Source organism: Schistocerca nitens, chromosome 6 (genome assembly GCF_023898315.1).
Source record: "Schistocerca nitens isolate TAMUIC-IGC-003100 chromosome 6, iqSchNite1.1, whole genome shotgun sequence".
NCBI lineage: Eukaryota > Metazoa > Arthropoda > Insecta > Orthoptera > Acrididae > Schistocerca > Schistocerca nitens.
In genome coordinates, this window is record NC_064619.1 from 687,006,763 (window position 1) to 687,034,431 (window position 27,669).

General features: G+C 42.3%; 1 protein-coding gene across 1 annotated transcript in view; it reads right to left on the minus strand.

The window, feature by feature from the left end:
* LOC126262495 (coiled-coil domain-containing protein 112-like) overlaps positions 1-4,185 on the minus strand; it is a 117,096-nt gene extending 112,911 nt beyond the window's left edge. Inside the window, exon 1 of the mRNA XM_049959161.1 lies at positions 4,135-4,185. The gene's annotated coding sequence lies outside the window, so the exon portion shown is untranslated. The remainder of the gene's footprint in view (positions 1-4,134) is intronic.
* Positions 4,186-27,669: the final 23,484 nt, after the last annotated feature.

Here is a 27,669-nt window from a genome sequence, read left to right on the forward strand (position 1 = left end):
AACATACAAACCAACAACAACAAAAAAAACCACAACCAAATAAAACTCCCACCCCACCCCCAACCCAACCGCCCCCCCCAAAAAAATCACACTCTACAACTGTAACAAAAAAAATTTCTCTACACAAAATTAAAAAAAAAAACACCCTCCCCACATCTCTGTACAAACTTCATCAACAACTAAACACAACCCCTCCCCCCCACCCCCCTCCCCAAGCCACCATCCCCGCACCCAACACCTAACTAACCCACAACCTTCAGCCTCTACATCCTACTAACCACCCTTAAAAAAACCTTAAAAATACAATAGCCCTCAGGGACACTCTTCTGCCAACAGTACTTATCTAGATGAGACTGAAGAAGAGCGCCTCTTCCCCTCCCAATCACTGCCTTAACTGTCTCCCCAAACCCCTCTATAGTATTCATATAGGCCCCCATCTCATAATTTCATAATTCTTAAACTCAACACTGTGGTTCACTACTAAATGATTGTACCCCTGCTGACCCAACCGCCTATAAGAAGAAAACGTGTCTGAAACTATAGTGGTACCCTCTTCAATAAAATCCTCAATCAATCCCACTAATTCCCTTTTTGTCCGGCTCTCCAAAACCTAAATATCCATTCTGAAAACCCACCCCTCCATACCACAGCCCCCCACACCCATAAACCAACCGAAGACTTACCCCCTCGCATACTTTCTCTTCCCAAATTGCGACTCATCAATCTCCACAACAACACCAGGCCCACCCAACCTACTCCTGTACTTAATATATGCAAAACACATCTCACGACAATAAGAATACCACTCAAGCACCGTTCTCACACTCACACCCACCTCATGCGCACAGAAACTGTGAGAGGCTTTATGACAAAAATGATACGTCACTAACACAATTTCTCACATGCCCAACCAAGACCCTCGAACTAGGAACCTCGCCTAATGGAGCGCCATAAGTTATCCTTACGACATCTCCACATATAGCCGTCCCTGGTCCGAGATGCCAGAACTTTAGTAAGTCTTATTTCTTCACGACACACTGAACACTTCACAATATCAGAAGAAATTTTATTAGAGAGAACGCACTGTACCCCATCATCACTAACAACCGAAAACTGTTGACCTTGTCAGTCATATCCATACCTACCACAGGCATAAACAAAGTAATTTTCCAAAATTCACACACGGTGAACGGAAAAAACTACAATAATGTCAACATAACGAAACCAAAATTGTTAACTAACTGACAAATATTTTGCTGAAAGCACAGTCACCACCAAAACCACACACGTGAAATGCTATCACGCAAATGAACCCCATATGCCACATAACACACTACCCATAAACACACCACCAGAGAGAACCACAGACTGCAACAATACGCCACCTATAAACATGCCACACACAAACAAAACCACAAACATCACATAATGCACAACACACCGCCAGTGGGCACCAATGATCACATCAAAACGAGACCTACAAACACGCCACTCTTGCAAACTAAACTCTGCGCCGTCCTGAAATCACACACCACAAGAGCCTTACATCACGGGTCAAAGACGATGGGTGGAATCGGACACTTCCATTGACCCAAACTGATTACTCCTGTTTTTGATATGTATAGCTTGAGACTGATGATTATTGATCTAGCTACCATGGATTAGGCCTATAAAATTGGTTCCTGTTTTTTATATTTCTTGCATTGTGTTTCTTGGCATATGCCAGAATTTCTTGGGATATCGTTTCATACTCCAATGTTATAGTTTGGTGTGAGATGGTGAAGGCAACTAATGTGACTGGGGGAAAACTGGGTGTGGTAACAGACTGATCTGTAACATAACCTGAGTCTAGGTTAGTTGAAATGTTGGCCAGATTATGAGTTGGCAAAGCCAACGAATGTGAGTGTAAGAAAACTGATTGTGGTGATGGACTCATATGTAGCATAACAAAAGTCACAGGTTTGGATGAAATGTTACAGCTTAGTTGTGAAATGGCTTGTGACGAGAAAAACTGGCTATGGTGATGGACTGATCTGTAACATAGCCCAATTTTTTTTTTTTTTTTTTTTTTTTTTTTTTTTTTTTTTTTTTTTTTAGAAAACTTTATCAGGTATTTTCAATAATTCAAAGTTTGTGGTTATGCAGTATAACAACAGTACAGTTTAAAGTTTGTGGAACATTGTTTTATGTGTCAACATTCTGCACAATATAGTGTGTTATGCTGTCACATAATTTTATACACTCAACATTATGACAATGTTTATGGAACACTATTTTCTCATTGGTTGTGTCTTCTTGTCCAATCACCTGACTCATCACTCATTATTTTCACTTCCCATCATTCACTGTGCAGTTACCAACTGCATTATGCAACACAGAAGTGCCAACACCAACACAGTATGTGCATTTTTACCATTATTATTATATTTATCACATTGTTGAAAACCAAAGATGCTCTCAATTTTTTTTAGATAACTCATTGGGTCCATAACGTTGTACTACAGGTGAAAATAATCTACATCTATGATATTTATTCTGGTCAGCATATTCTCCAGTCCTCCTCCTTTTCACTTCCTGTCTTCACAATTTTTCTGTGCGTATGTGTGTGCCACCAATTACAATGACATCCAATAAAATGTAAATGAATAGCCACACATAAAATAGTACTTCTGATAGTCATCAAGTATGGTACTATCCTGCCTGCAATCAGTACTAAACGAGCTTCTCACTCAGGTCGTCAAGGCCCAATGGATGTCTACTGGCTGCTGTGTCATTCTATGCCTTCAAGTGTTATGTGGATGTGGTATGGAGAAGACTGTAAGCAGCACACCACTCTCCTAGCTGTTTTGCAGACTTTACTGACTGTCACATAACTCCTCAGTTGGCATCACGAGGCTGCGTTCACCCTATACCAGTTCTCCAACCAGGGACAAGTCCTTGCCAGTACCCATGTACTCAGCATAGCAGTCAGTTACACTCACCACTCAGCTACAGAGGCATATCTCCACTCAGTTCTAAGTGTCAAAAACATTTAATCTAAAACAACATTTTCAGAAAACTGCATAAAATCGTCTGCAATGTTGTTATTGAATTGGATTTTCTTATTAATTCTATTTTATGCTGAACAGTCTCCTCACATCTCTGACTGTGTGTATTTTAATCTCTTACCAATATTTCCATTTCTTCTGTAAATTGACAAGTGGCAAATGGACACTTTTAAACTAGTTAACCTGCCCTCACAGTGTGCTTTACTGAGTGAATCAATTTTTATGAGGAAGAGCATTCATGCATCAGTACTATGGTACATGTATTTACAGTATCTTATTTTTTAACTCAACTAAAATGTAGCTGGTTGGTTCTATATAGCTAGAAATAATTATTGGGACAAGATGTCCTGAAATATTTTGGGGAGAAAGTCTTATCCATGACAGTAGGAGTATAGTTCACAAAGATTCATCGAAATGGGAGGGGGGGGGGGGGACAATGTCTAAATCCATTCTGTTAATGACAGAAAGGTCCAATCCAACGTCTTGACACCCGTATTCACGTGAAGCAGCTGCTTGTACCCACAAAGTAGTAGCTCTACAGCTTTGTGGATGTGCTGCTCACCAACTCACATTAAAGAAAATGTGGTGAGCCAAAATCTCCAAGATGCAGACCTACATATCGTTGTTTTAAGCTGTAAAAATGTATTGCTCTCATGGTGCGACACAATCATTACACTCATATGGGCAACGGGTAATATTTAAATGGCACGTTCGACAGATTTAGTATGTTACTAGCGACATCAGAGTGCGCATTGGCTACAAACGTGGAGCGGAAGTCGTACTGTTACTCGTGTAACACAACTCGTACTACGCAATGAAACTGTTCCTGCAAACGTGTCTGTCGTTGTAGTTTGATGGCTGTATGACTTCTAATTGGGATGCTAATGTTCTAAGCTTCAAACGAACCGCTAAAATCTATATATATACAGCGTCAGCAATTGATTGATGTGTACTCCACAGTGCAGATTTTTCATTCCCCAAAACTGTTTCACTGATGAGAGTGCAATATGTAATCTTTTACATCATTTGGGCTTAACAGTGGATTTCTGTTAGCAGTCACACATTACTTTCAACAAAATAAAATTACCGGCATTTTTCAAAGCACAGCAAAACAAGACACAGTAAACATTACAAAGAGTATAAGATATGAAGATATACGGGAAGATATATGCTCCTAACATCTTTGAGATGTATTCGATTATATAGAAAATGACTGTCAATTTTAATTGCAGCCGTTGATGCATTGATTTTGAGGAACACTCTGTCAATACATACAGTTTACATAAGTAATTTATCCAAATATGAATACAGACAAAGGATTTAACTTAGTAGCATCTTGCAGCTCATTTAGTTACAAACGTTGCCGTTGATAAGGGTGATACAACGGAGTGAAGATACAAAGCGCAGCATTTGTTACAATATGACTGTGTATTGGTAATTCCAAGTAAATATTAGCACATATACGTCAGTCGATTTACCCCGTCAACTTTGCTGCTCAGTTGTACTGTTTTCTTTGAGAGATTTCATTGTGCAGTTTTTAAGGTACTGGAAACTTTACTAGCTGAAGTCATATCCTGCATTTGAATAAAGATGAATTTCTTGTAAAAGGTAAGGAATGTATCTGTGATCAATAACTTGTTATTGTTGTTTCAAATTTCAAAAAAGCTTTTTTAAGATATAAAAATTTAAAAAAAAGTTTCTGCTTGTGGTGAAGTGATGCATATTCATTCACCCCGTTCAACCTAAGTTCTACTGAATTTAATTTTTGTTTTCAGTTACAGCAGGATTTACAAGAGGGCCCCTTGTATCAAAACCTTTGAATCAGCACAATGCTATAGATTTAGATAACGCTATGACTGAAGCAGAAAGAGGAAAATTAATTCTGCATGCCGTTTAAGAAAAGTAACACGCTGACAAGATGAAGATAAACCAAAAGACTCATGGTGGGCAGACAAGTTTGAGTGCCAGAGAAAAGTCTGTTTTGAAAGGTAGGCTTATTAATTTTCCCAGTACGTTATCAGTACCTAGCCCATCCCAGTACCTTCTACTGTAGCTGTTAAACAGTTACTGCAGGTAATTACCATACTGGCACCAGTATTAATAGTGCAACTACCATATGTAGGCAGAATCGATTCAGGCCTACTGTATCATACTATAATCAAATTATTTAATAATTGCAGATGAAATCATCCTTCTTGGAGAATGAAGTTTCTGTTAAAATACATGGATTTGCATCTTGTTGTTAAAGGATATTTGGGCAAGCAGGGGATGACCATAAAGAAGCTCAAAAATAATGTATCATGAGAGGATTGGATCTTTTCTTTCTCATGAGACACAAAGAAAAGCTTCACTCAAGAATGAACCAAAATATCAAAAGGGCCTGAGTGGACATTTCTGCACAAACAATAATGATAGTGACATAAAATAAAAGGTCAAATGGCGGAAATACTGTTCAAATGATGGAAATACCATTCAAGCATTATTATATGACTGTTGTTCAAAAATAGGAAAAGAATATCAGTAAATTATTATTTTGCTAATCTTGAAGGAACTCATGTAGAACCTTGCAACATTATAAGTCATAGTGAAACAAATTTGAGCGATGATACTGAAAGCAAAAAATTATTTGTATGAGCATGAAAAGCACCCTGTAAAGGTAAACGATACTACAAATCAGCAACAAGCTTTATGTTTGCTTGCAGTGGTGATAATAAGCTGTTACCACTTATACTGTGTACAGAGCCGAAAATCTATATGACTCGTGACATTTTGTAGGACCCAAGGGCACATGTTATGGGTGCTGGTTTGACCAAAAATATTTTGAGGACTGATGTTTTAAAATAGCTTTGCCTTACCTTCAGTAAGAGCTGCAATTAAGATATCTCATTGGTTACAAACACTCAAGCCATTTTTCTGAAGCTGTTTTGACATCTTATGCAGGTAACAGATCCACATTTACAATGCTTTCAAAACACTCAACTCATCTAGCCCAGCGTCTGGATGCGGCCTTTTTACCCTCTGAAAAGTAAGTGGATGTTACTCCTTCAAAAGTGGTTAAATCAGGGTAATCGAGGCTCTCTGACTAAGATCCATTTTCCACAAATGAAAAAAAGTCATTGAAGAGCTGAGTGAAAGTTCTGGAGACAACATTGTCAGTGGTTTCAGAAAAATGGGTATTGTTCTGTTGGTCCACCAAGAAATCTTGAATCTGCTTCCCAAGAAAGAAGTCCATGCAAATCGAGTTGTAACTGAAGAAAATATAGATGAATCTGTAAAAGGTCTGCTTTAGGAGCTCCGCTATGGGAAAGAAAGCCAAGACCAAGAGCTAGCTGGAAGAATTGCCAAGAATGTTTGAGAGAACGAACTAGAAGTAGAAGAAGACTTGAAAATGCTGCATGATAGCAATAAAAAAGATAAGGAAGGCTATGTGAACACCTCTGAAAAAAAGCAGGAAAGAAACGGAAATAGTTGATCAGTAGAACGAAAAACCAGTCCAAGTTGCTAATTTTTACTTATTATTGATTCAGTGACTACATTTAGGCCAGGACCCATTTTCAAATCATCCTGGAGGTCAGAAAACCATACTTACTCTAATGTACACTCCTGGAAATTGAAATAAGAACACCGTCAATTCATGGTCCCAGGAAGGGGAAACTTTATTGACACATTCCTGGGGTCAGATACATCACATGATCACACTGACAGAACCACAGGCACATAGACACAGGCAACAGAGCATGCACAATGTCGGCACTAGTACAGTGTATATCCACCTTTCGCAGCAATGCAGGCTGCTATTCTCCCATGGAGACGATCGTAGAGATGCTGGATGTAGTCCTGTGGAACGGCTTGCCATGCCATTTCCACCTGGCGCCTCAGTTGGACCAGCGTTCGTGCTGGACGTGCAGACCGCGTGAGACGACGCTTCATCCAGTCCCAAACATGCTCAATGGGGGACAGATCCGGAGATCTTGCTGGCCAGGGTAGTTGACTTACACCTTCTAGAGCACGTTGGGTGGCACGGGATACATGCGGACGTGCATTGTCCTGTTGGAACAGCAAGTTCCCTTGCCGGTCTAGGAATGGTAGAACGATGGGTTCGATGACGGTTTGGATGTACCGTGCACTATTCAGTGTCCCCTCGACGATCACCAGTGGTGTATGGCCAGTGTAGGAGATCGCTCCCCACACCATGATGCCGGGTGTTGGCCCTGTGTGCCTCGGTCGTATGCAGTCCTGATTGTGGCGCTCACCTGCACGGCGCCAAACACGCATACGACCATCATTGGCACCAAGGCAGAAGCGACTCTCATCGCTGAAGACGACACGTCTCCATTCGTCCCTCCATTCACGCCTGTCGCGACACCACTGGAGGCGGGCTGTAAGATGTTGGGGCGTGAGCGGAAGACGGCCTAACGGTGTGCGGGACCATAGCCCAGCTTCATGGAGACGGTTGCGAATGGTCCTCGCCGATACCCCAGGAGCAACAGTGTCCCTAATTTGCTGGGAAGTGGCGGTGTGGTCCCCTACGGCACTGCGTAGGATCCTACGGTCTTGGCGTGCATCCGTGCGTCGCTGCGGTCCGGTCCCAGGTCGACGGGCACGTGCACCTTCCGCCGACCACTGGCGACAACATCGATGTACTGTGGAGACCTCACGCCCCACGTGTTGAGCAATTCGGTGGTACGTCCACCCGGCCTCCCGCATGCCCACTATACGCCCTCGCTCAAAGTCCGTCAACTGCACATACGGTTCACGTCCACGCTGTCGCGGCATGCTACCAGTGTTAAAGACTGCGATGGAGCTCCGTATGCCACGGCAAACTGGCTGACACTGACGGCGGCGGTGCACAAATGCTGCGCAGCTAGCGCCATTCGACGGCCAACACCGCGGTTCCTGGTGTGTCCGCTGTGCCGTGCGTGTGATCATTGCTTGTACAGCCCTCTCGCAGTGTCCGGAGCAAGTATGGTGGGTCTGACACACCGGTGTCAATGTGTTCTTTTTTCCATTTCCAGGAGTGTATAATACAGTTGTTACCAAATTTTTAAGCATATGCCAAAGACACAGAACATATTGTTTCTAAACATACATAACATAGTCGAAAATGGCAATTCCAAAGCAGTCAAAATTATGTAGTGAGCATTTACAATGCATACAGATAACTGGCAGTTTACTCCGTCCGCTGTTGTAAGGAAACCCCAGGAAGGGGCACCCTATCAGGAAACCATTTTTAGTTATTAAAATGATCCCCAACCATCAAGAATACAACAATTGTTACAATAACCATACAAGTCAACAATGAAACGAATACTTTTTTAAATATTTACCAAAAAACATTCAAATACTTAAAATCACTGACCAGTAATACACAGCAGCACCACATACGACGTGTATTACAAAGTTGTTTTCCATGTAGGCATGTAAAAATCACTAAATGTGGAACTGCACATGTCAACAATAAAATTATTACTTTTTAAATTCTTTACCAAAAACCGTCACCTGTTTAAAACCACTTAACAGTAAAAGCTAGTAGCACCACCTACAGTGAGTATACAAAGTTGTACACCATGCTGGTACATAAAAATCATTAAATGTGAACAGCAACATTAGAATTAAAAGAAACAAAAGAAAGAGATTAAAAATCTTCATCATTTCTGACCATTTATAAGCATAAAAACCTTTACCACAATAAAGTTCACAAATTATGTGAAGATAAAACAACTTTTTTCTTCATATGTTTCACGTAAAAACAGTCACTAAACCACAAAGTTATCCTTTTTACAAAGTACCAAAAATTTACTTGCCATCCAGAGGAAGACATAACATAACCATAGCCATGTGCTTGTATGGTGATAGTGTGGTTGTAGTATAGGTGGAAGGGGTGAGAGGGATGAGGGGGGTGGATGGAGGGTTGGGAAATGCCGAGGGAGGAGCAGCCAAAAAAGGGGAAGGTCAAGTGGACAACATGGAAAAAATGTAAATACATTGTCAATAGTAATAAAAGAAAATTACCGAAAATTGGAGCAATTCGCCATTTCTTTACAATCAAATAAATAAGAAATACCCTGTTCTACAGGGAAACCATGTGTTACTCAGGAGTAATTGTACAGGTAATAAATGCCAACAAAAAGAAACCCAAACCTTTTTTTTTAAAAAATAATTTAATGGTGAAGACCACATAATCAACCAGTAAACTGAGCTTCATAATTTGCTATATGTATCATACCACATCAGCAGCATAAAGACACAACCATCAGAGGAACGTTATTATCTAACCAGCTGCGCTCTATAGACACCATAGATATTAATGCATACTTAAGAGTTGCACTCCTCAGCGTATCAGCCCAGGAACATAATAATGGCGTAAAAACCAAACGAAATAATGTAAAATATGCAATGTATTTTTATGAAATGAGAAAGGGTGGTGGAAGGGGGAATGTGGCAGGGGGAAGCACAAGTTGCAGGCAGTAGCCTTTAGTAAACAACATGCGACATTGATGTTGTGCATATGATATGTTTGATCAGTCCTTTGGTGCTTGTCAGTAACAGGCCATTTATATAATATACACATAGGTTTACTCATGAACATTTTTATGCCTATTCTTTAGGTGTTACTTTTTCGAAATTTTCTTTATTATAACACATTTATCGGTTTTCAAAACGTTTGTAAACGACCAACCAGAAATATTTATTTGAAATTCTTTTGTTTTCATGATAATGTTGGCCTTGTCACTACTAAAATCAAAGAACTGCTTTTTATAGACACAGCAAGTATGGAATTATCAGTGTGAAAAATATAAATCGCAACTGAAATATGTAAACTTTAATTCGAAATACATACACTGCTGGAAAAATAAATTAGTACACCCTTTCAGAGGTTTCCAATCCACTCAAGATTTATTGCTGCAACACTCGATATGAACTACATGAAAGGATTACATTTATCGATCAATAGCACAAGAGGTTCTGAGGTACCAGGTATTGACATGTACTGCTATACCCATATTAGTACGTGGTGTACCCTCCATGGGCGGCAATGCACGTGATGACTCTGGCATGCAGTCGATCTTACAGATGGCGAATACTGTCTTGGGATATGGTACGTCAAGCCTGCTCGACGTCTTCATGTAGTACTGTAAGAGTTGATGATTGATTAGCCGCACAAGTCACTTCTTGTCCTATCGTATCCCACACATATTCGATAGGAGACATGTCCGATCGTGCTGGCCAGGGACGTTTCTGTACATCTTGCAGAACACACTGAGTTTCACAGGCAGTGTGTGCGCGAGTTTATCCTGTTGGAACAACATATCACCTTCTTGTTGCAAGAACGGCAAAGGAACTGGTCTGACAACCTTTTATAAGTACCGAGCACTGGTTGGTGTATTCTTCGAAAGCACCAGACCATGAGGCTTGGTGTGGGTGCAGTGTGTATTGGACAAATGTGCTCTACGAGACAGCGCTCACGAGGTCTACATCATACGCACAAATGAATACCACTGGCATGCAGACAGAATCTGCTTTCATCACTGGTGTGCCATTCACCTTCGAAGTGATCCTCTGACGGTACATGTCGAACCGTGCACGTCGATGCTGTGGCGTGAGTGGAAAATAGGCTACAGGTGTGTGTGCCCATAGTCCCGCTGCTAATAACCAGTTCGCAGTAGTTCATGTTGACATATTTGGGTTCAGAAGCTCTCTTGGTAGCTGTACGATCTGCCAGTGCTGCCCTTTCAGTACGATGGTCCTGGCGAGATCATGTGCTGCGTGAACATCCAGATCCTTGTCTACATGTATGAGAATAATCATGTGACCACTGACGCCATAATCATTGCACAACTGAAGCAGCACGTCCAACTTGTGCAACAGTTTTGTGAAAGGACCATCCCATCACCCGGAAGGCCACAATCTGAGCCCTTACAAATTCGCTCGGTTGACTGTAGGAAGCACGAGTGCATCTCTGTGGCATGGTTGCCTGCTTACTTCCCACAGACCGTCTGACTGTGAGCACCCCCTATTAAAGGGTAGACACAAATTTCGCTCTGGTAGCTATGCCGCTGTCATATCTGTTGGCGGATGACATCATCTGCTGTCCCCTAGGTGGTGGGTCATAATCAGATCACAATGAATGTTGTCCTAACAGTTGTACTACTTTTTTTCTGGCAGTGTATAAAAATATTATTGTTTGGAAAAACCATCATCAGCCTATGAATGTCATCACTGAGTACTCTTTTTGTGTAAATCCTTTTGGCAGTTGATTTTTTGGTGGATTTCGGGCTGTTTGGAAGGTTTGCGAAAGTACTATGTGTTCACTGTATTGGGATGATGTTAAAAACATAAAAATGAATAAAACACGAAGCAATGCTGATGGCCTACGACAATTCATTTAGTTATGTGCAATGAATTAATTGGAACCCTGAAATCCTTTTTGCAAACAAGAATGGTCAATTAAATACCTGTTGCAAAAAAACCAACAAAGAGTGATGGAAACACAACAGCATATCACTAGAAAGAATATTTTCTTATCATAACGACCTTGCCACAGTGGTAACACTGGTTCCCGTTAGATCACCGAAGTGGAGAACTCTTGGACTTGGCTAGCACTCGGATGGGTGACCGTTCATGTCTGCCGACCACTGTTGGCAAATGGGCTGCTCTTGTGAGGCCAATTGAGGAGCTACTTGATTGAGAAGTAGCAGCTACAGTCACGAAAGTTGACAGCGACGGGAGAGCGGTGTGCAGACCACACGCCCCTCCATATCCGCATCCAGTGACGCCTTCGGCTAAGGATGACACGGCTGTCGGTCGGCAACCGCTGGCGTTCCGAGACCTTTCTGGACGGAGTTTAGTTTTTTAGTATAATATGGATTTCAGTATAATTTCTAACTTTACTCCCATTTTACCTTAAGTTCTGAGAGAGTGAATGTAACATATTTTCGAGGTTTGCAAAATAATACACTGTCCACCAAAAAAGTTGAATCACTTAAAAGAAATGGTAAGATGTTCCTCTCTTATCCTAACAGACAGTCCGGTCTCTCTTTTCTGTAGCTAAGTCTGTTGAAAATTGTTCCTGCTGTTTCTTAAAAGTATGGTCTTTTTATGTCGAATGGATGTAATTTCTTCTCAGTATTATGAGCTTGTTTACAAGTTATCGTTGATCTATCGTCACTGCCATAGCAGGTTGGGCCATCTAGTGGTTCTTGTTTTGTATTGGTGGTTTCGCACACTTGCAGCCAGCCTATTGTCAGACTGTCACAGGGATGCTTCTTTCATGTTGAAGTTCTCTAGGGTATTCTCGCGGGAGGTGAATGGCGAGTCTTAGTGCTCTACGCTACACACCTTGGAACCGGCGAATGTAGCAATCGGCTGCGTTTCCCCACACTCTCACCACGTGTACTAGCTTTGGTCGGATCAGTGCTCGACATAGTGTAACACCAGTGTGGCGAAAGCGTCGACTCTGGGTTTAGAAGGGGGTAAGGCGTCTTCAGATGGGCATAGGCTTTACTCCAAACCTCGCGGATATGTGGTTTCCAAGTGAGGTGCCTATCCAAGGTTACCCAGAGGTACTTTGCCATCCGAGACCATGGGTTGGGGACTCACATTATCTTCAGCGGCTGACGGTCCACTGGCACTCTGAATCTCGTAATTATGACGTTGTAGCTTTCGTGGCGTTTAACTTTAAACGTCACTTCGTGGCCATTCCCCTACAATGGTTCATGCCGTATCGATTTTCATAGAGCGAGCATAGAGTGCGGCGTCGTCTATATAAAGCGTTAAGGATACCCTCCGTCTTTGGTATGTCAATGGTCTACAGGGAGTACAGCAGGGGTGAAGTGCAGACCCCTGTGGCACTCCTGCTCGTATTTGCCTAGCTGTCGAAACGCCGTCTTCGGAACGAATGTTGCAAGTCCAGTCACACAGAGTCTGACATGCAGTGTTGGAGCCCCCAACACAAAAAGTTTGTAGAGGAGGTCCCTGTGTCACATGTAGTCAAAGGCCTTGGAGAAGTCCTGGTGTAGCACCCCTGGTGTAACTTTGAACACATACATACCATTAGCAGGTATGTAAATAACTAGAGTTCCAAAATTCTGTGAGAAGTAGAACTGCAACCACAGAGAATTAGTGTCGTTCGTATTTAGTATTGCTACCAGGCCTGGTGGGGTAAATAAGGGGCGTGAACACTGTCAGATGTTGAGTGATCACTGTGAAGGAGACTGAAATGGCAATGTACACATGTGACACAGCGTTCGTTATAAGCTCCTGACAGACTTTGAAAGGTGTGTCATCTGTGGGACTCCATTTCGATGGATGGTCAAATCATGCAGTACTCAGATTTGTGGGACATTCAGATATGACAGTGAGGTGATGTTGGACTGAATAGGAACGTGAAGGTAGGCATATTCATTGTCAAGGCTCTCGTCAGCGAAGTCTGTCTACTACAGGGGAGGACCGCCATACTGTACACCCTGTGCACAGGTAACCCATTCACATCTGTGCCTGCCATCCGAGAACAAATAATGGACTCTTAGCGACATTCTGTGCCATCTCGGAGACAAGCAGCAGCCAGGTTAGGGGATTAAAGTACCACGCATAGGCTACTGTTAACACCACAAATAGCTGCGTGATGTGACCAGGAAACACGGACTGTCGACGAATGGCGTCCAATGTTTTCAGTGAAGAATCGCATTTGTGCACTACCTGGGTGAGCATCGTCGGCGAGTATAGCAGCGAAGTGGGAAGGGGTCCCATTCTTCCCATGTTTTGGAGAGGTGCAGAAGTGTTACTCCTGTCTTCATGGTGTAGGGGACCATCAGGTACTACTCCAACGGCGCAATGGTATGTGAGGGACATCTGGCATACTCATGAGCTACCTCTCATGTGGAAGTATCGTGATGCCATATTTCAACAGTACAATGCTCTTCCACACGTGGCATGAGTCTCTAAGAACTGTCTGGATGATGTTGAGGTACTCCTGCCGATGGGCAGCAAGAGTGGTGGCAGGGCGTGGAAGTCAGCTGGTGAGACTCTGATTCTCCGAAATATGTATTGTGGGGAGTTCGGCTGTGAGATGATACCAAACAGTGCTTCCTTAGTATCACAGGGTCTCACAGTTGCCGGTGTATAGGAAAGCCAATTGATACTGACAGTAACAATTTGCGTGACATTGAATACAACCTGTGTTTGAGAGAGAGAGAGAGAGAGAGAGAGAGAGAGAGAGAGAGAATGAGGGAGGGAGGGAGGGAGTGACTGCACCACGAATGAATATCCGAATGGGATGGAAATCAGTAGATGTGATGTATATGTACCGACAAGCAAATTATTAATGATTACAGTTCCTGACAAACTGAGTGATGTACTAGAGAGGAAAAGCTTCACAAACTGAGCAAGTCAATAACGCATCAGTCCAACTCTGGCCTTTATGCAAGCAGTTATTCGGTTTGGCACTGATTGTGGTTGGATGTCCTTCTCAGGAGTATCGTGCCAAATTCTGTCCACTTGGTGCACTAGATCGTCAACCTCTCGCGATGGTCGGAGGATCCTGCCCCTAATGTTCCAAACATTCTCGGCTGGGGAGGTATCCGGCGTCCTTGCTGGCCAAGGTAGGATTTGGCAACCACGAATAAGTAGTAGAAGCCCTCCCCATGTGAGGCCGGACATTGTTTTGATGAAACGTAAGCCCACGATTGCTCTCCATGAAGGACTATAAAACGAGATGTAGAATATCGTCGACGCACCGCTGTGCCGTAAGGGTGCCGCAGATGACAATCAAAGGAGTCCTGCTATGGAATGAGCGACATCGCAGACCATCACTCCTAGTTGTCGGCAAGTGTGGCGGGCGACAGTATGGTTGGTATGGCAGTGCTGTCTGGGGCGCCTCCAGACACGTCTTCACTGGTCATGGGGGCTCAGTTCGAAGCAGGATTCGTCACAAAAGACAATCATACCCCAATCACTGAGGTTCTAGGCCAAAGACGTGTGTGGAGACGCCCCGTACAGCAGTGAGGTACCAACCTGACGGCCACCCGCCATAAGGCGCGAGAGCCAGGAGTGATGGAGTGCCTTTTCATAGCAGGACCCCTTTGGTTGTCATCAGCGGCACCCTTATATCACAGCGGTACGTCGATGGTATCCTACGCCTCTCTTTGTTGGCTCTTCATGGCAACCATTGCTTATATATCAGCTAGATAATGCCCACCCTTACATGGCGAGAGTTTCTACTGCTTGTCTCCCTGCTTTCTAAACCTTATGTTGGCCAGCAAGGTCACCTTATCTAGCCGGCCGCGGTGGCCGAGCGGTTCTAGGCGCCTCAGTCCGGAACCGCGCGACTGCTACGGTCGCAGGTTCGAATCCTGCCTCGGGCATGGATGTGTGTGATGTCCTGAGGTTAGTTAGGTTTAAGTAGTACTAAGTTTTAGGGGTCTGATGACCTCAGATGTTAAGTCCCATAGTGCTCAGAGCCATTTGAACCATTTTTTTCACCTTATCTCTCCTTAACTATCTCTCCTCAACCGACGACTTTCGGAGCATTGTGATCAAAGCCCTCCAACCGTCTCGTGATTTTGACGATCTAACGAGCCAAATGGATGGAGTGTGGCACGTTATCCCTCAGAAGTGCATCCAACAACTCTGTCAATAACTGCTTATATGGCCAGAGGTTATTGACTTGCTCAGCTTGTGAAGCTCTTTGTCTTGAATAACTCATCCAGTTTATTCTGAAACTGCAATCATTTTTTTCTGTACACGTACATCACGTCTACCGATTGCTGTCCCGTTAGGTTAATTCCTTCGTGTTTTTTTGCCCCAAAGCGTATATAAATAAATAAATAATAAATTTTTCACTAGCGTTGCAAGAAGGAACTGTTATTCGGCACGTTTGTCACTGATTTTAGTCACAGATTGTTTCGTTGGATGTTTCCCCAGCTTAGTGTACACTCTTAATGAATGAATGTCGCGTCTGCAAACATAGCAAGTTAGTATCTATTTAGACTGATGTCAGAATTCCGAGAAACTCTTGTCGTACCCCCATATTTTTAACCTTTTACCACGGCTGTGGTTAGAGGAAAGGATCCTCTCTCGCCTTCCCGAGACTCTGCCAGAGCAGAACGTCCTGTCTGCCTAGTCCTGGATGTAAATACTGACGCGAATCAACATTAGTCCATTAGACCGTAGACCAGTGCAGGTAAAACGTCAGGATAAATGGCTCTGAGCACTATGGAACTCAACATCTTAGGTCATAAGTCCCCTAGAACTTAGAACTACTTAAACCTAACCAACCTAAGGACATCACACACACTGATGCCCGAGGCAGGATTCGAACCTGCGACCGTAGCAGTCCCGCGGTTCCGGACTGCAGCGCCAGAACCGCACGGCCACCGCGGCCGGCAAACGTCTGGATATTCAGGTCGTATACCAGTAGAGTATTTCCAGGATACAAGATATGTCACATGCCTTCCTACTTTTGCTTCCTGACTGCAGTCTGCTGCAGAGCCATTTTGTCTCTGCTTGTCTGCATCAACGTTTGTTCACCTTTGAACATGGCGGATAACGTTTCCTCTTATTTGATGTAAGTTGTCATTACAGTCGACAAGGTACTTCCCGCGACACCAATAAAGGTGAAGGTTTCCGTTACTGAGGATACAGAAAAATATGCACCAATAATCACATCTATTTAAAAATACCGGAGATCGGCCACAACCATGTTTTAACAGCGCAATATCTTCCGCATCCAACTGCTAGTAACAGACTGATGTATACACAAGGTACCCACAAATCATCGTTACAGCTTTAGATATTAATAACTTTATACTAGGTAATAACAGTTGTATTCAGCACGTCACAAGATAACTCCTGAAGTTCTGATTCTTCATTCAGACCCCCTTAGTGGCATGGACAACGTCCAGTTCTCACCATAAACGCTGTAGGAACGATACGGAGACAAATTCAAATGAATTGCGGATGCATATCTCCAACTTTTGTCCGGTGTACCTGATCCATTACAAAACTACATACATACCTCGTCCAGCCCATCTATCAGGAAACTTTTCAGTCATAATTTGTCGGACATTTAAGAAGCAGCGAGGTGGTGCTCACCCTGTTGGAATATGACGTCAGCCTGCAGATGCTCCAATTGTGGAACAGCACACTCATGAAAGTCAAACCCGACGTTTTCAGGAAGGAAACAGCAGTCTTAAAATAATTTATTGAATCAATAATTTTAATATAAAAAACTTTTTCTGCCTAGACCACAATTTGCATTCCACAACTACATAAAGATGACAAGTTTAGGTCGCTTTTAACATCCATCTTCAGATTGTTGCAATCGTAAAAACGGGTTGAATATGCATTGAAAAACATCATCATTAGCAGCAGCCATGCAATGACGTGCATTCGTATTACAGGCTACCAAGAGTAGGGCAGGATTCTGTTAAAAGCATCGTCGAGAGCGAGCAGGATGTAAACCATAATCTCGCAAGATGCAGGTAACAAAGAAGGAAAATCGTCAGTTACATAAGTAAAAATTGCATCAGATACGTATCATATACAACTGTACAGCAACTGTTATACTGAGAACAATATATGCAACGATGGCAAGAATTGCAAGCTGTTCCATAGCTTGCGTTACAAAGGAATGACCACTCATGGGGTATAAAACAGTCAACGACTGCACCTTGCATGCATAAAAGACATAACCTCTTCTTCAGGACACTGTACAATGTCGATCGTGGCGTCTCGAACCCTCTATTTTGACGTGTCAAGGCCAGGCTGGCTGGGCTTGTTGAATTTTACTTTTAGTCTTCAGCGTGTGCACATTTTATGAGGATGATTGTTTTATAGACAATGATGGATCATTCCTTAGTCAGCCAGGCTATGGAGCAGCTGACAATTCTTGTTGTCGTTGCATATGTTCTTCTCACTACAGTACGTGTCTGCTCTACAATTCCATATACAGGGCATTTAATGGAATTTTTACTTATGCAATTGGCCATTATTCTTCTTTGTTGCCTGCATCTTGCGAGATTACGGTTTACAGCCTGGCTAGCTGTCGGCGATGCTTTTGGCAGCACCCTGTGGTACTCCTGTTGACCCATAATATGACTGCACGACGCTGCACGACTGTGGCTAATGATGATGTTCTTCAATGCATATTCAATACTTTTTACTACCTGAATGATTTGTAGTTGGTTGTTGAAAGCGACCGAAATGAGTTATCATGCTGTAATTGCACGTTGTAGGTTGGTGCATAAGTTTGTAGGGTTTTTGTTTTGGATATTGGTATATCAGGTGCTTTCGGTTTATTTTTCGTCATTTTTATTTGTAGTTCATTGTTGCTATTTGAGTTTACATATTGTCATTTTGTCATTTAGAGATAGTGAGTGGTGTTGCGGACGCTAAAAAATGGACTGCCAAGTGGAGAAATCGGAACATTTCCAACATATTCTTCTGTTTGAGTTCAATAGAGGGGCGACAATAGTGGAGACAGCCACAAACATTTGCACCCTGTATGGGGACAGTGGCACTGGACAGAGCGCGGCAAAAAGTGGTTTTCTCTTTTTAAGGAGGATCGTCTTGACATTAGCGACTCTTCTTCGAGGTTTGATGAAGGTCGTTTAAACAAATCAATGCACAATGATCAACGTCTTTGTACGCGAGAACTGGCAAATATGATGAACTGTGATCTTTCCACCATCTTACGACATTTATATACAATAGGGAAGCTTCAAAAGTCGGGTGTATGGGTACCGTATGCTCGAAGGCAAGATCACAAAAACCGGCAGGTGTCCAATCTGCGTGTCTGCTTGCTTGTCATCAGTTGGCTAGTGGACAACATCGGTCATTCCTATCCTATATCGCTATTGGGGACGAGAAACGTGTCTTTATGCTAACACAAGGAAAAGAAAGCAAAGGTTGAGCGCAAACAAAGCAGCAGCTGCCCGTACAACGACCTGCACGCATCCACAAAAGATAATGTTATGCGTCTGATGGAACAGCGACGACGTGGTGTACTACGGATTGGCTTCCTGATGTGTAATTATCACTGCCGACATTTATTTTCAACAACTGAGACGTCTTGCGGACACAATCCAAGAACAACGGGCAGGAAGACTGCTACTCTACAGTAACGCCCGCCCGCATTCTGCTAGGCTGACAAAAACGCTATGCAGGAGTTGGGTTGGGAGGTCATTCCGCACCCACCTTCCTCACGTAATCTTGGGCCAGTAGAGATTTTCACCTTTTCCGGTGTCTATCGAACAAACTTCAAGGACCCTCGTTTGTGGATGAAAATGCTTTGCCTCAAAACAATCCGATTTCTACAGTCGCGGAATCGAAAAGTTACCCCAGCGCTGCAAGACTGTTAAAATTAGTGAAGGAGAATATATTATTGACGGCTAAACTCTCTGTTATGTGTACACTCTTTGACATAAAACTCGACCGGCGGCCGGGCGCTTCAGAGGCTAAGTCCGCGCCGATCGCGACATGGGACAAAAAAACTGGCCAACTCGCTAATTCTCTAAGTCCGGTTATCTGCACAATCTGGCAACACTGTAGACTGCGGCACTTCCTGGAGGAAAACTTGTCCCATGATAGAGAAACTCTATGCTGATTACGCCTGTGGTCTAGCGGTAGCGTGCGTTGTTTCTGTTCATAATGTCAGTGGATCGAGAGCAGATGGCATAAAATATTTTTATAGCCTCTTCTGTCTGAATGCTGAGACGTGAATGTAATGGTAGCGCAGATTCAGTCTATTTCGCTTTGTGACACACCGATATCAAAATTTTATCCAGTAACGATTTTGCGGCAGATTTCCTGCAGACTGTCCTCCTCTGGACGCCGTATGCGGCAAAGCTCCGGGATCCATTTGCTGGCTACTTGCAGCGGCCGTGGCGACAGCAGCGGCGCTGCACTCCCCCGTTCTTTATCGAAAGCGCCTGCTACCGCTCATCGCTTTTGATGATTTAAAACGCTTTATTATTAAATGTTGCTCCACAGAAAATTTCTACAATTCCCATTCACGCTCAAAAGCAACGGAGACAGACGCCCTGATTAGTAGGCGAGTATTATATTACATTAATCGGCAAGAGCTGCGTATGGCCCGAAATTAATTTTATAGACTGGGACGAAATTAAACCACCTCACTACATTCGATGAATTTATAAATGCTTCATACCTCGTTTCTTTTCCTTTCAAACTCAATTATTTGTGCAACTTTTGGTCAATGTTTGGATGTTTTCGTCAAGCCAGAGTGAGCGTCTGTGGTGTAAAGTGTATTACAGTTCTTGTTTCAATCCTTATGGTAAGTCTATGCGATAAACTGTGTGAATACCTTGCAATGCATGCTCTGTAGCAGTGCAGGAACACTGCACATTTGGAGTTCCATGTATGGGTTCATGAAGTGTTTATTGTTGATCGGAAGTGATAGTTAAGGTCATCAGATTTAAACCAGAAAAATTTGTCGTTTTGAAGGTTTCAGGGAACGGAAAGGAATTGCTAACGCCGGTGTTAGAAAACGTCTACAGTTAAATGCTATTGCAAAAATTTAGAAGAAGGGAACTATATTAATGAACATGTGCACTTCATAAACAACCTTCTGACATGTCAGACCTATATGACGAACAAAGCTCAAATTTATATCGTTGACAGTCGGTTTGTATCTTTTCAGGGTCTATTTTACAGTGAAGCACCCCTTGGAATTTGCAAAGCAGAAATCCATGATATTAACTTAATTTACTAAGTCGAAATCGGACGAAGATTGATGTTTAAAGGCATTCTTCAGATTTCGCATAAGAAATTTTTACTAGCAGTTTGCAACTCCATTAATTAAAATGGAAAATAAAAGGTTGTAATCAGCGGCTTCTACCGTGATTCGAACTGCTATGTCTTATAGTACAAGCACTGCAACGCACAAGGGAACCTCTGAGCTAACGACACACTGGCGGCCAGAGGCGGAATATAGTCACTGCGATGTTGCCTGAGCCTCAAAACGCAACCTTAAACACACGAACAGAGGAGGTGGAGATTACTGTTTTAACGTCCCGTCGACAACGATGTCATTAGAGACGGAGCACAAGCTCGGATTAGGGAAGGATGGGGAAGGAAATCGGCCGTGCCCTTCCTAAGGAACCATCCCGGCATTTGCCTGGAGCGATTTAGGGAAATCATTGAAAACCTAAATCAGGATGGCCGGGCGCGGGATTGCACCGTCGTCCTCCCGAATGCACACACAAACAGGTGTTACTTATGTGAAGAACGCCGTTCTTGGAGTCCAGAAATTAAATATACTTTCTAATTGTCTCATCTTGCAGTGGGTTATATCGTACGAGTCTTCGATGTGGAAAACGAATGTCAAGTGAATTTAGCGAGGTAACGCCGACCTACACCCGGAAGTAAATGCACTATCAGAGTGCTGACAAATACTTGCTACGACGCTGCCATTCAGCGAAATGCTTGCCGTGATTCTCCGATACGGTTCTTCAGAGTGGAGACGCGCGCGCACGTTTGGTTTTTATGCGGCGTTCTCCCCTGATGGTTTCTGACGTCGCCTTGTGGGCTATGTATACATATGAGACATTCAATTATCATTAATCCAGAATCATACAAGTTTCAGCTTCCGGCGTGGAAGAAGGCTGTTGACGCCGACATTATATCATTTCAACGTAGGGAAAGTAAAACGGATCATTCAATGTTTCTCATTCAACATAAAGCATGTGAGATAATTTTCCGTAACGTTCATAATCATCTAAAAATACAAACGAAGTAAAAATACACCGGAAGCTTATTCGAATTGAATATAACGCTTTGCACCTCGATGTCGAATTTGTCCACTTGCAATCTTTTGCAGCATACACATAGAATGTCATGATTACCACGAGAATGAAGAAATATGTTGGTAAGGATGGAAGCAAGAAGAGACGCAGTCAACAAATATTCTATTCCTCATGGCATTCATTTCATTTGACACGTAAGAAGAGGTAAAGCGGGAATTTACTTTCGTTAACACGAAAGATATGCCGCACATATTGATAACGAGGAAGTCTGCGTCTTCATACGTTTCCTCCTTGAAATCTGTATGCTCTATTATATACTAAGTAGCCCGATCATTGTTTCAGTAATGTTACCCTCTTGTTTGACCCCGTAACGATGAACAGATTCCAAATGCGTGTCTCCCTTCCTGGGTTGTTTTTTGTGTTTTATTGCTTGGAATTCCTGAAGCAGACCACTGTGCCTTCCCCCCTCGTGGGTTAGGTCTCAAAACTAAACCGCTTTGTATCCAATGGCATAATTTATTCAGACAGCATCAGCATAAGACTATCAAACAAAGCCTTCCATTTACAGTTGCAGCACTCTAACCAGCACTGACCAAAGTGTAATCCACGGTCATGGTGCTAAATTACCAGCCGTCTGCTACTGTGGCAAAGTCCGTACTACACTTTCGATTCCGCAGCACCATTTTATCTGGTAACACTGTGTAGTTGCACAGTTGTGCTACCAGGTCTGTCCTCACACTGTCAACTTTATGTATCTCACTTCTCCTGTAGCGTAGATCACGAGGAGCCGAAGTAAATGAGTGTATTCTGCATGACGTAACATTCAGTATTCCCTTCTTTCATAGCCACTCTTCATGTGCATCGATACCAAATAGGAATGCGAAAACTCTTGCGAGTGAGAGAATGACAATAACAATCGTAACAAGAACAAGCAAATAATGAATGATGTTTATTCCAACGCAGAACGAGAATGGCTTTAAATATAAAAATCTGTATCTATATCTATATCCATATCTATTGATCTTTGAGTTGGCACAATGCAAATATATTCTTAGCATTTAGTTACTGAATTTAGTTCTGGATGTTTGCAGAGAAAAGGAAAAGTCGGTACTTCTCGCTAGTGTAATATAATGTGAACCAGCAACTACCCTTTCCTTAGAACACGACTCAAGCAGGTCCTCAAGTAGGTAGCAAGGCACTGCTGCATTCTGTTCCCTGACATTGCTCTGATGACGGTTAATGCAGATAGTTCCGATTATGAAATACAAAACGTGTTGCAGGTTAGTTCCTAGGATAGTAACATTAAATTTGCGTTGTAGACGGCACATGAACGTGACGACTATCCATATTACTCATCAATATAAAAAGACAATATTTTGGGAATTTAGCAGGATTACTCATAATGAATTCTGAAATTGGGTGACTGACTGCACAATTGCTAAACGTCGTCAAGAGTATACGATGTCCTAATCGCATTAGGAATATGAAGATCGTCTTCGACAGCTCGCAACTTTCACATTGCTATCTCCACCCTACTCCAGAATGCCCTCGGTGGAGTTGCACTACGTTGCCGATGTTATGGAAGGCCTTCAAACCGACAACAGACCACATATTGAAAAATACAAGCGAATTCTCTTGCAGCGTAAGCTTATTGTAACTAATCTAAAAATTATTGGAGAGGAACATTGTCCTATTCAAAAAAAGTAAAATGTTACACACTGTTGACGTCAAACGGACATTATCTATGTCCTGTATTGTGTCCTACTCATCTATAATATCAAGTGTACTATGAAAATGATTATATATAATGGATGATAGGGTAATGCATTGATACCAGATGGTGGGGGCCGGCCGGTGTGGCCGTGCGGTTCTAGGCGCTTCAGTCTGGAACGGCGTGACCGCTACGGTCGCAGGTTCGAATCCTGCCTCGGGCATGGATGTGAGTGATGTCCTTAGGTTAGTTAGGTTTAAGTAGTTCTAAGTTCTAGGGGACTGATGACCTTAGAAGTTAAGTCAATAGTGCTCAGAGCCATTTGAACCATTTGAACTATTTAACACAAAATGACATAAAAAATTAAAGTTATTCACGAGCAGCTAGTTGAGAATATGTATGAACATTAAATGACACGACGAACTGAAATAATATGACGAAGAGTTCAGCGCTCACTGGGAATAGAGCCCCACACATATCGTTGTTGACTACACACAAAGAGACGTCAGCTACCGAATTTTTATCCACCAGCTGCTCAGAATAGCATGTTGAACTTACAGTCATCTCGCAAATAGTTCTGTGTCTCACTGGGAGTTAAAAACGTCAGATATCGTTAGTGTTGACAACGAATGAAAATACATTAAAAATCAAAATTATTATCCACCAGCAGATAGGTGTTCTCATGATAGAGCTTGATAATACATAATTAAATCTTTAGTGCCGGGCCAGGATTCGATCCCATTCACGCGTAATATGTGAAGGTGTTGAGGAATCTGCAGTTTTGAACAAACAACAAATTGTAGCCGAGCTGTATTGCCACGAAGGGATCAAATTCCGCGTTAAGGGCGGTCTGAGTTGCATTCCCAGTTTAGAACCAATTTTATCGACATACAGAAGCTCAAATAAAAGATGGAATAAGTGTCCTGTGACCATACATAGCGTTTGTGTCGTCACTTGAAATAAATAACTAGTATAAGAAAGGTTACTGGTGATAGAGTTTCTACATGTCGCCACTCCAGACTTTATTGTGGTTCAACCTACCGTCTACTCGGTAAAGAAGGAATATCATCTTTAATGTGAATTTTCAGACCACGCAGCTATTATACCTCCTTCACTTGGTGTAGCCAGGAGAGAATGGAATCTGTCTCTCCCTATCTAAAATCATTGGCGGAAGTGGGAATCGAACCCAGACCATAGGTATAACAACCTACCATCCGTCCAACAGACCACGAAATCCTCTTCTCTGCGAGTCATTTTTCTATCGTAACGCAGTTGCGCCACACTGGCTGAGAATTCTGACACACAGGCTCCCTGTAGTAACTTGCAGCATGTTCAGTAAATTCATTTACTTGGTTGACCGAATCACCATGAACTAGCTGCCTCGGCTACCCAGTGCATACATTCGACTATTTTGTAATCACAGAAATAAAATCACCTAACTGCCACCTACGCACAACTGCTAACAGTATAGGATGCAGAAGTTTAAATAGGAAGTGTTCCTTTCCACTTGAGCTATTCTATTGCGCTATCTGTTACTAGAAAACGTCGTTCAGTCCAAAAGAAAAGCTGTAACTGTTTGTCTCTCAGAAGTCAAGACCTGGCCATATGCATAATCTCACAGTGCTGTGGAATCCAAAAGTTCTGGAGGAATAGTTGTCGAGCTCTGGAGCTGCTGTAGCTACGTGTCAGCTTGTAGCATAGATAAGACGTCGCGAGTTCGAATACATTCAGTGCTACATTTTTTAAAACGCAATTCTGCTCTCTGCTGAAGGTATCAATCTAATGGAACTTTGAACATAATTCCCTTCACTTCTCAACCCAAAGTAGTCGCATGTGGAAAAAGGGCTAACTACAGTGACACTTTGTTCTATTCAGGTTTAATAGACAGCAGGCAGCAGATGCATCTCGAAGATGTGCAGGGAGAGCGCATCGTGCCATAATATGTCAGAAAAGTATTTTCTACATTAGCCGTCGTGTGGTAGTGATATTTTATTCTTCTTCAAACTTTGTTTGACAGCTTTAACTCAGAACAAGTTTTCTACATGCATGTAATCAATAAACTGCATGTGCATTGTCAGACTGTCATAGGTAACATCACAGAATTCGCATATATCGTTGATGATTAATTTCTCTCTCATGTTTACTATTGTTTTACAACACTAAAGGAAACCTTACGAAACTTGTGCAATGTATTATAAGAAATGAAATAAAACTAACCATGATAACCTTACGACGAAAGTATCTGTACACAAGCATGCCTCTATCGACACGAATTAGTAAAATACTACTCACTTAGATTTTGATTGGGTCTGTGTTTAATTGGTATGCTGTGTCATACTCAAGAGGTATGCAAATGTGGCATTTCATAAATATAGTTACGTATTCCTAGAAACCCAAAATTCGCTTGGCAGCAGCGGAAAGAGGCCTTACCTGTTGTGCAGCATTGTAAGTTTTTCAACATTGCACTATGAGCTGAAAGCATTTTCTTGCGATTTCCTTATTGATGTTTGATCTGACTGCTTGTAGCTCTTTCACAGAAGGGATAAAAACATTACAGTTAGTGAAACTGGAACTGCGAACCGTAACAGACGCTTTTTCACAGGTCAGCACGTTACCACAGAGCTGGCGAGGAGGTATGGGTCTTAGCTTCCTATTACGAGGGCAATAGGAACTAGAACTCGTAAACCGCTATTTGAAGGTCGAGATTAGTTGCGGTTTCCACCTGCAACGACTTTCCTGGGCTGAAAACCGTAAATTTTCAATCTTTTGTTACCCTTCAAGCGATAATAACTCAGATTATTCAATGGAAATGACAGGTAAAATCAAGTGAACTTTGAGGCTTAATTCCGTGCACACCAGGAAGTAACTCGTCGATCACAGATTTGCCAAACATACGTTGCCTTGTTGCCAAATCTCAGTTACAGTACCAGCAGGAAGAAGACGAACCGATGTGATCCTACAGCGGTCTGGGAAGTGACCATAGCTGGTGTCTCCAAGTCGCGGCTGCTACGGCCTGGAATACGTAATGCGTCTGATTCGCTTTCTGTAACTAGGTTTAGGGACTGGAGCGTAGTTACTAATAATACTCAGAACTGACTGCAAACTGAGCATCATAAATCAGTAACTCTCATTGTTGTTTTAATATTTCTTTCGTAAGTGTACTCAAAACTAAGAAAGTCATTCACAGGCGTTTTCGTGCCTCGCCGATAGTCGAGCACAACATACAAATAAAAATAAAAAAGAATGTGTGTGTGTGTGTGTGTTTGTGTGTTTGTGTGTGTGTGTGTGAGAGAGAGAGAGAGAGAGAGAGAGAGAGAGATAAATAAAAAGCAATGAGAGAGAGTGTAAAAAATTGTTGTAAAGAAATTGAATCATGGTATTTAAAGAAATCTTTCATTAAAATGACACGTTCCACATCATTACGAAATGTCGTATTCATGATCTATGGAACAAGAGTTAATCTAATGTAATCTAATCACATCATATTGATGATTAGCCATGAAGAGTCATGAATTACCGAAATTTTGGCCAATACCAGTAACCAAATCTAAACTTGAAAATAAAAGACGACAATTTTTGTAATAAACCGTGACTCCTATCAAGACCCTTTCGTCCCTGTTATCTAACCACGAAAGATGTCTGATATACCTCCATTCTGAAGTAACAAAGTGTGCATGCATTTAAAGATGAAGTGCATGATGTGAAGTTCTGTGACGGAGATATGAACCCAACACGTAATCCAATTGTTAACTAAGAAAAATCAAATGTTACGTATCGGTTTTTCTTACGAGCCGCTAGGTGTCTGAATCTAAAATAAGGATACAAACTTTTGTGCCTAAGCGACAATCGAACTGACACCTACCGTGCATCCACGAATATAGCTTAAGTATCAGTTGCTTACTCATGAACAGTAAGATGTGTGCGTGTTTGACCAGAAATAACGACACCTGTTGCGATTGTTGGAAACACATGAACAGACATTGAAATTGCGCGTTAATTTTCACTAGCAGGTGGGTGTGCACTTGATAAAGCTAGAAATGAAATTATGAATATTTTTGTACTGGGTCAGGTTTCAGACCCACATACTTACCTTTGGAGGAGACCTAGAGAAGATTGCAGTCTTGGGAAAAGGAACGAAATGACTGAA